The 8,812-nt window shown below is 36.5% G+C and overlaps 1 long non-coding RNA gene across 1 annotated transcript; it reads right to left on the bottom strand.

Moving 5' to 3' along the window:
• Positions 1–3,895: 3,895 nt before the first annotated feature.
• On the bottom strand, positions 3,896–8,192 carry LOC132635648 (uncharacterized). Its single transcript, XR_009580645.1, has 4 exons — positions 7,960–8,192; positions 7,759–7,842; positions 7,129–7,214; positions 3,896–4,268 (listed from the first exon to the last, which is right to left on the bottom strand). It is a non-coding gene; the product is annotated as an uncharacterized LOC132635648 (long non-coding RNA).
• Between the last annotated feature and the right edge of the window lie 620 nt (positions 8,193–8,812).

Genomic DNA, 8,812 nt, shown 5'->3' on the forward strand with positions numbered 1-8,812 from the left:
TGTAGTATTTTCTTCTTTCACTTGAATCTTGTTTATGGTATTATTTATTATCAAGTGTTGGATTAAATCACTTGTTATGCTTATGTATTTAATGATTTCTATTGTTATTGAAGTGGGTCTTTGTTGTTTTAATTAATCTTGTTCTTTAATATTTCTTAAGGGATTAGCTAACCCTAAGACTCTCCCATTTACTTTGATTGAGCTCGGAAGAGGAAATCTAGTTGAGAAAGATTAATTAACAAGAATTTGGGGCATAACCCTCATCTAATAACTTGAGCTAGGAATAGGAAAGTTACTTGAGATTCAATTGGTTGTGCTTGATATCACACTCTAAGGCTTGGAAAGATTAGAGTGAAATTCATTGATTTGGTTGGAAGACTTTCAATGAGATGTTAGAAACCATTATCTATTAACATAAGCCCGCTCTTAGTTGTAAAATCATAAAATATGTTGGATCGTTACTTGAGAGCTCTTTTGTATCCATACTTGTGGTCATTGATCATTTTACTCGCTTTCTAGTTAGTTTTATCTTTGTTAGTTTTTAAATCAAAAACCAAATATTGAAAAAGTGTTTGCTTATCTTAGTTGGTGACAATTCCTTACTTGTTTAAATCGCCTAGTAGATTGTTCCCTGTGGGATCAATCCCTACTTATAGTTGGGTATATTATATTGCAACGACCGTGTACACTTTCTCTTTGAGGAGTGGATTTGGACGTTATCAAGAATACCAAGTTAAAGCCGCTTTAGCCAATGTTTCGCCGAACTTCTCGATCAAGATCAACTCGATCTTATTCGGTTTAAGGTCATTTCCCTTGACAGCCATGGTGTGGGCCGTTATGTGCTCCTGCGGATCTGTCGTCCCGTCATACTTGGGGATGTTCGGTATCTTGAACCTTTTTTGGGATTAACTCTGGCCCGGCGTCAAACTTATATGCCCGCTGGTTGTATCTCTTTGCATCTGGGCCCTCCACTACTAGCGGAGCCCCAGAGATTTGATCCATGCGGGCTTGCAACTCCTTCCCATTTTTTTTCGCTTTCTTAGCACTTTTATTCATCTTATCACTATGTCCTTCATAAATTGCAAGATTTGTGTCCGGAAAGGATCATCTCGGACGGATTCGCTCCCGGATGCGTCTTCATTCCCAACGTTTCTTTCCTCTGTGTGGTATCTATTGGGTGTATTATACAGTTGGTGCCGGAGGAGTCCCCCTGGCCCTTCTAACTCTGGAGTTTGGATTAGCATAAAGCGCTGAGATAGTTTGCCTCAGGGATTTCATCTCCTCCATCTATGACCGTTGTAACTCCCTCACGATTTGCATTGCTTCTTAGGGGTTTCGTCAGCAGGCATTATTTCCTCTATAACTCGTTGATTTAGACCGTTTTCGGGGGCAGTTGCTCCATCGTTGTTTTCAGTAGTGAGATGAGCTTGGTCACCGGTAGTGTTTGTCATATCTCAAATATATGTTCTAACAGGAAAGACTTAAGAGAATTATCATAAGACAGTGGGTCACAATGATACCACAATTGTCCTGGACCCATGGTGAATTTATGTATGTGGTCAAGGACACGTGGATCAATATGACCGAATAATGAGATGACATGTAAAATTAAGTAAGATAATTATAAAGAAAGCTAAAGGAATTTAAAGCAATAGCCTGAGCCTTGGAGAAGCTTTTGAGCTAAAGTCTCTGGGTTGTGAATCACTATAAACACCACGAATTAAGCAAGAAAGAGCAAATGCAAAGAATAATATGAATACTCTGTATTATTTTATAATGTTTCATATGATCCTTAGAATAAGATAAACACATGTATTTATACTAGAGCTATGGGGTGCATGATCCATAAATCATGCCCTTTTCATTACCAGTATTGACAGTTCCAAGTGCATTCGTATTTTGATGATTGTCAAACTGTTTCAGAACTGATGAGAGACCTGGCTTGGTATCTGCTTGCTGTGCACATTCCACTATAGGCAGAGACAGCTATAAATCCTAGCCACTTGCTGCACACAAGTACAACAGTGAGTTAGCCCATGCTTTAGGTCAAAATTGAAGAGTTGTCTCTTTTCACCCCACATGCTCCCACTATATATACAACATAATGAAAAATATTTGGTAGGATTGAAAACCTAATCCAAATCAAACAAATCCTTGTTGTCACAAGATCTCAAGTTCTCGCAAGAACAAGTCACTTGCAAAACTGAAGAACCCGATCCAGATACAGATTTAGTCTAAGTTCGTTATGTTGTTGTAAGTCTTTGTTCGCTTGTGCTTAAAATGTAAACATACTCTTCTTGTTTGAGAAGCTGATTGTAGGTGTTTCTGAAAAGTCTCAAAGTGTACTTGATGAAAGTGTGTTTCTGCAAGCTTTTGAGTAGTACACTAGGCTAGAGTTAGTCTAGGTTTATTAGTGGTCCTTAGCTAGAGTTAGTCAAGTGGAGGTGCTTGCAATTGGAGTATTATAAGTGTGGAGGGACTACGGAGGTTAGTTCCTAGGTTGCAAAAGCGTTATTGTAAGGGGTGAGGGATAATGGGAGTTAATTCCTAGCTTACGATAGAGGTGTAACCTAAAGTTGCTCGGTGTAGTGGAGTTGAAATCCTACTGGAGTAGGTTGTGGTTTTTAATCTCTTGAGTAAGGAGTTTTCCACGGTAACATCTTGTGTCCTTTACATACTGCATTGCATACGGACACTGGTACACAACCAGGCTCCTTATACATTATTTGGTGGACGCATAGCCTGCATCAATTAGTATCAAAGCCGGTGCTTTCTAAAAGGTTAACACCTAGAAAGGATCTATGAAATGGCAGCCCCATCAAATATGGAAGAAGGACAGTCATTCACCAGACCTCCTAGATTTAATAGAAAGTACTATGGGTGGCGAAAGACTGGGATGCACGATTTCATCATGGATGAAGACTCCGAGCTATGGGATGTCATCTGTGATGGCTCCTACCTTCCGGTTCACACAAGTGAAGACGGTAAAGAGACCACTGTCAAAACGAGAAGGGAATACAACGAAACTGACAGAAAAAGGATTGAAAAAACTATAAAGCCAAGAAGATTCTCGTGTGTGGAATAGGACCGGATGAGTACAATCGAATCTCAGCGTGTTCATCAGCCAAAGAAATCCGAGAAGCTCTTCAAACTGCCTATGAAGGAACAACTCAAGTAAAAACTCCAAGATTGACATGCTCATCACGGAATATGAGATGTTAAAAATGAAAGAAAGTGAATCCATGTTCAAAATTAAAGAAAGCGAATCCATTCATGAGATGCACACCAGATTCACCTCCATAATCAACAAGCTCCACTTTCTCGGAGAAATCATCACAACCACCAAGCTGGTATAAAAGTTGCTTGGTGTATCACCTGACTCTTGGGATAGCAAGGTAAATGCTATCTCTGAGGCCAAGGATCTCAGCAAATTGCACTACTAAAAAAATAGCATTTAGCGACGGACGGAATACGTCGCTAATAAGCATATATCTGTTGCTAAACAAGTTTCGCGACAGATAGCGACGAAATTTTGTCTGTTACTATTTTGCTCGTAGCTAACCTCTTAACAATGGAAAAATGGATTCCATAGCAAGCTTAGCAATGGAATTTTCCGTCGCAAATTTTATAAAGTTCGTCGCTACTTTCATGATTCATTTCGAAGTTTTAATATATTCGCAACGAAAGTTTTTGTCGCTAATCCGTCGCTATTTTGAGTAGTTTAAGCCCTGCTTTTGCGACAACAGATCATTGTCGCAATCCGTCGCTAACTTTTTTCTATAGCAACCACCAAAATCCATCGCAAAATCTGTCGCAAGTATTTTTCTTCCGAAATATTTTTATTTAATTTTCTTAAATACACCCGGTTGAAACATATTAAATGTAAATTATTGAATACCCTTAAAAATAACTGACATTGATATCAAATAATATTTATAGAAGGTTCAAAACAAATAGCAGAATCCAAAAAGTACTATTACAGGAAGCATGTGATCAATTAGTATAGGAATCAACGTTCATAATTGTTCTTCAACTAATAGAATAGAGTCTAAATGACACAGCTAACTAATGTAGTGCTTGAGAGTGATGTTCATCAAGATCAAAAGTAGAACCCGATGCCATAATCGTGTTTCCCTTGACCCAAGGCCACAAACTTTTCTCTTCATCTTTCCTACCACTGTCTCGTAATACATCCGAGTTGTAACATCCATCTCATCCTACTGTAACTGTTGTGATCATTGTTGCTCTAACAATTCTTGAGCTTTGTCCTATAAATAAAAGTAAATGCAAACCTTATAAAGTTGTGTACATTATATTTATCCGACAAGTGGATATGAATGTCATCTATGAGGTCAATAAGATCCCCGAACATTTTACTTACATGCACAATCCAATATCGCTTACAAGAAAAAAATTCCATCATCATCATGTCTATGAACATGTAAAAGTATCATAGTTGGCCTAGACCAAACAAAATCCATTTTTTATAAACAATTAAATACCATAAAATTAACTACTGATTACTTTTTATGTCACAAAACTTCTCCATCTTCCAAACAAGAACACCACAAAAGAGACGGAAATACACAAATTTAAAATGAACATTGCAGATTTATGGAGGCATCACCATTCATGGAATTCTTAACTATCTTACAGTAATGGAACACCACATACTACAACCACTTAGGCAATTCAACAAAAAGACATCAGGATTTCATCTATATATACATAGTTGGAATCACTCTAGATTTTGTATACTATTACCAAGTTAATGACACAAATTCCTTACAACTGAAGATGATATAGTATTGATTGTAATCATGTAGAACACTAGATCCCTATATTAGTAGACCATGAGTTTGCAGCTTATGACGTCAAACTTCAATCAAAATCTCGAGGTTCAGATTCAAACCAGATTGCAATTCATTAATTACATATTACAGGATGTCGGTTGACTACATAGCATAACCTATGACTAAATTTTGCAATTTTTGAGGTTTATCCTCAGTGTCTGAGCCGATTAAAAGTTACAGTTTATAATATAGCAGAATAACGACCATAACAAAAACGGAAAAAATACGATGCAACCAAAAAAGTTCAATACCACCAGTTTCCACCCATTACAAATAATAGTGAAATTGCTGGTAAGCTCATTTTGAGTATAAAGTTTATGACACACTAAAACTCCATAAAACTTCAACCAATAGGTACCAAACTGTTTCAGCTTAACCAATACGTACTAAACACTTATATAACAGTCCTCATAACAGAAAGTAAAAGCATAATAATAACACTATCACATTGAGATACACCTATAAGGACAACGTTATTCAGAACATCACATTTTGCTTTGTAATTTACCTGGACGAAGGAGACTGATTAGTTTCTTTTTCAGTGGGCGCAGTGTAGTTGTAGTTTATTTCCCTAGAGGCGTTTGAACAAATAATTCCATGAATGTATGGAACCCACAACGAAATTTGAAACATGAAGAATGACAAAATTCATATGTGTATCTATAAAAATCCAATCGGCCATCACAGAGCAAGATCATTGTTCTGCACCTAGTTATAAACAATCTCTACATGTGCACCCATAATAGGGCATGCCCATTTATTCAATCTTTTTCCAGCCAAAAAGCGCACATAGAGAAATGCTTGGTCTTACAAGCAGTCCATAAAGTCATTTGAAATATTTTTCAATGGAGTTCCATTAAGCGATTTGAATTCAATATGTGATTATTACCCTTGTTACCTTGTAGGGTCACAAAAAAAAAAGTTATGCAAAATTATCATAGGTTAAATTTAGCAATACAAATTTCAGTTGATAGAACTAAATATTAACTATTCACTCAAAAGCACTACAAATCTGTTTCACCATTTTTACTTTCCTAAAAAGCAACCAAGAAAGAGGTAGAATATACAACTTCTTCATTCTATAAATACACTCCTCATCGACATGTATGTAGATCCTAATATATTTGTTTCACCATTTTTATTTTGCTTAGATGTTAAGTATTTTGGCTAATAATTAGTTACAAAGGTATCTATCTACCTATTACTTGCTAAATCGAAGAAGTACCTACCTCCATATATTAGCTATGTTAAGTTGATTTCCGAGAATCCCATATTTGCTTTAGTAACAACAGCTGCAACCAAATTATAATTTCAACAGATAAAGGAAATAGTGAACACAAAAATAATATCAGAAACCAGTCATAGAATAGAAACATTTACCATGATCGGCATTGGAACAACAATTGATAGCAAATGCAGAACAAGTCTAAGACGTCCTGCAACTATACCATCGTATAGCACATTGGGAGACTACATATATTTTATAATTGGGAGAAAGTAATGAAGTTACATAATAGCATTTATTCTACTATTATTTTTGTTGATCTACTTGCTTTGACACTTGCTTCAGTTCACCTAGTCTTATTAGCATACATTCTACTATTAACACTATCCCTAATTCCAAATTTTCTATCTTTTTTCCTCCAAATATTGGCTCATGTTTAAATCCATTACAATATTCCCCTGCCTCTCCTTGATAAAATAAATTACTACAAGTTAAAAGGATCAAGTCTATACATGAATACATAAGACAACAGACCTGCCACTTCTCAGAGGACAATCCATGTTAATTTCTCCAATTGGTTTGACAACATCAAGTAGTAAAGAAGACTCAGCATGGTATGGTGTCAAAATGTGTATTACTTAATTAAGTATGGTCGGAGATTATATTAGGTATGCAATGGCCATTAGGCGTCTGAATGAGAGCAATGCACTGAGCATTAGTGATGGGCTAGTGTTCAAGGCTTAGTGATTGCAAGAAGAAAAATAAGAAGAATAGACTTTTTTCACGGAACTGTGTTCTCTTTCGAACAAGGTAATTGATAAGCTAGGTTTGTTCCACAAAACACAGAGCGAATCAAATACAAGCCCTACTCCTTCGATTAGTCACGAAAATAACCTAGAAAGTTCGCTTTAACTATCAAAACCAAATATTACAAATATCAAAACTGATCCAATAGGACAAAATGGCAAAACCCAAATCAATATATTTACAAGTTCTACCTAAGGTAACAAAGTAGAAGATAAACTAACTACTTTTGAAGTATGTGAATACCTTGAATGGACCCAAGATCCAGGTATGAAAGGCGATCATTCAAAACCTCAACATCTCCAAAAGACTTAAGAGTTTCTGCATTGCAGCTGATGACATTAAGTCGTCAAAATGGGACTATTACAAAACCATAACAATTATTAATTGAGTAACAGATGAAGCAGGGTTAGGTGATTCCATAGAAAACTAATAGGGAGAGAAAGAGACCCCTAGATGAAGAAAACATCAAGAACAACAACAACAACAACAACAACAACAACAACAACAACAACAACCCAGTGAAATCCCACAACGTGGGGTCTGGGGAGGGTAGAGTGTACGCAGACCTTACTCCTACCAAGGTAGGATGGCTGTTTTCGAGAGACCCTCGACTCAAGAAAATAGAAAAAATTGTACTGGCAGGTATAAAGGTGATAGATTCCTCCTAGCATTGTAAAATACACTGCAAGTACACAAACAAATAAAAAAGTAGGAAAAGGAAAAATGAACTTTGTCAAGGCCAACAGATCCAAGCGAAGATTTGATATGCAGTTGCTGAAATCCCAAAATTCAACACACAATCACACTACATCACTGAGTAGAAAAAGAAAAGTAATACATGTCGAAAATAAAGGTAGCGAGATTAGACGGTACCATTTTGGGTGAACATCCCAACGGACTGGCGGTCGCCGAAAATATTAAGAGTTTGTGCTGAATACGCCATTTTTTACTGTATATCTGCCCGGAAAAGTGATGAGAATGTTGGAAATGTGAGAAGATTGGCAACGAGATAAACCTTAGTTCGGGTAATGAATACAAAATGTGGAAAAGCAATAAATTGGGACTAATTAATACCAAGATTAGGTTTGTGCCCTTGAACTCTCTTTCCGCTGAAACGGCAATTTTGCCAGCTTCCTCTGTGCGTTTTTCTATTGTAGAAGAGAGGTGATACTATCAGAGCTTTGCGCCATAGGAAATAAATTTAAATCATCATGGTGACAGAATCGGCGACGGATATTAAATCCATCGCTTAAATATAACTTTGTTATTTAATAAAAAAATGCCTAACGATGGAAATTCTGTAGCAATGACTTTTTTTTTTTTTAAATAAAGTAAATCTAGTGACAGAAAAAATGTCGCTACTATTTAATAAAATTTGTCCCTGGCCTTATGTCGCTAATTCCGTCGGCAAAATGAAGGCGCCAAATTTTAGCGGAAAAATTTAGCAACGGATTAAGTTTTCTGTCGCTAATCCGTTGCTACATTAGCTATTTACATTTTTCTTACTTATTTAGCGACAAATCTACTATTCTGTTGCTATTTCATCGTTAATTAGCGACAGAAAAGAGTTTGTCGCTAAAAATCCGTGGCTAAAAGCTATTTTTTTTGTAGTGTTGACAGTCGATGAGCTCATTGGGAACCTTAAGACTTATGAAATGAAGATGATCATGAAGAAGGAAAAAACGAATGAGGTGAAGAAAGAGAAGAGCCTAGTTCTCAAAACTGCAAGAGGAGACTCAAGAGATAACGAGTCAGAAATGTCGTATCTCACGCAGAGATTTCACAAAATAATTAAGAGAAGTGGGGGATTTCACAAAACAGGAAGCTCCAGTAGAAACTCCAAGGGAAATGACTATTGCTGTCATATATGTGGAAAACCTGATCATCTCATGAAAGACTGTCCTCAAAACAAGCAGGATAGTTATGA

Source organism: Lycium barbarum, chromosome 4 (assembly GCF_019175385.1).
Source record: "Lycium barbarum isolate Lr01 chromosome 4, ASM1917538v2, whole genome shotgun sequence".
Lineage (NCBI taxonomy): Eukaryota > Viridiplantae > Streptophyta > Magnoliopsida > Solanales > Solanaceae > Lycium > Lycium barbarum.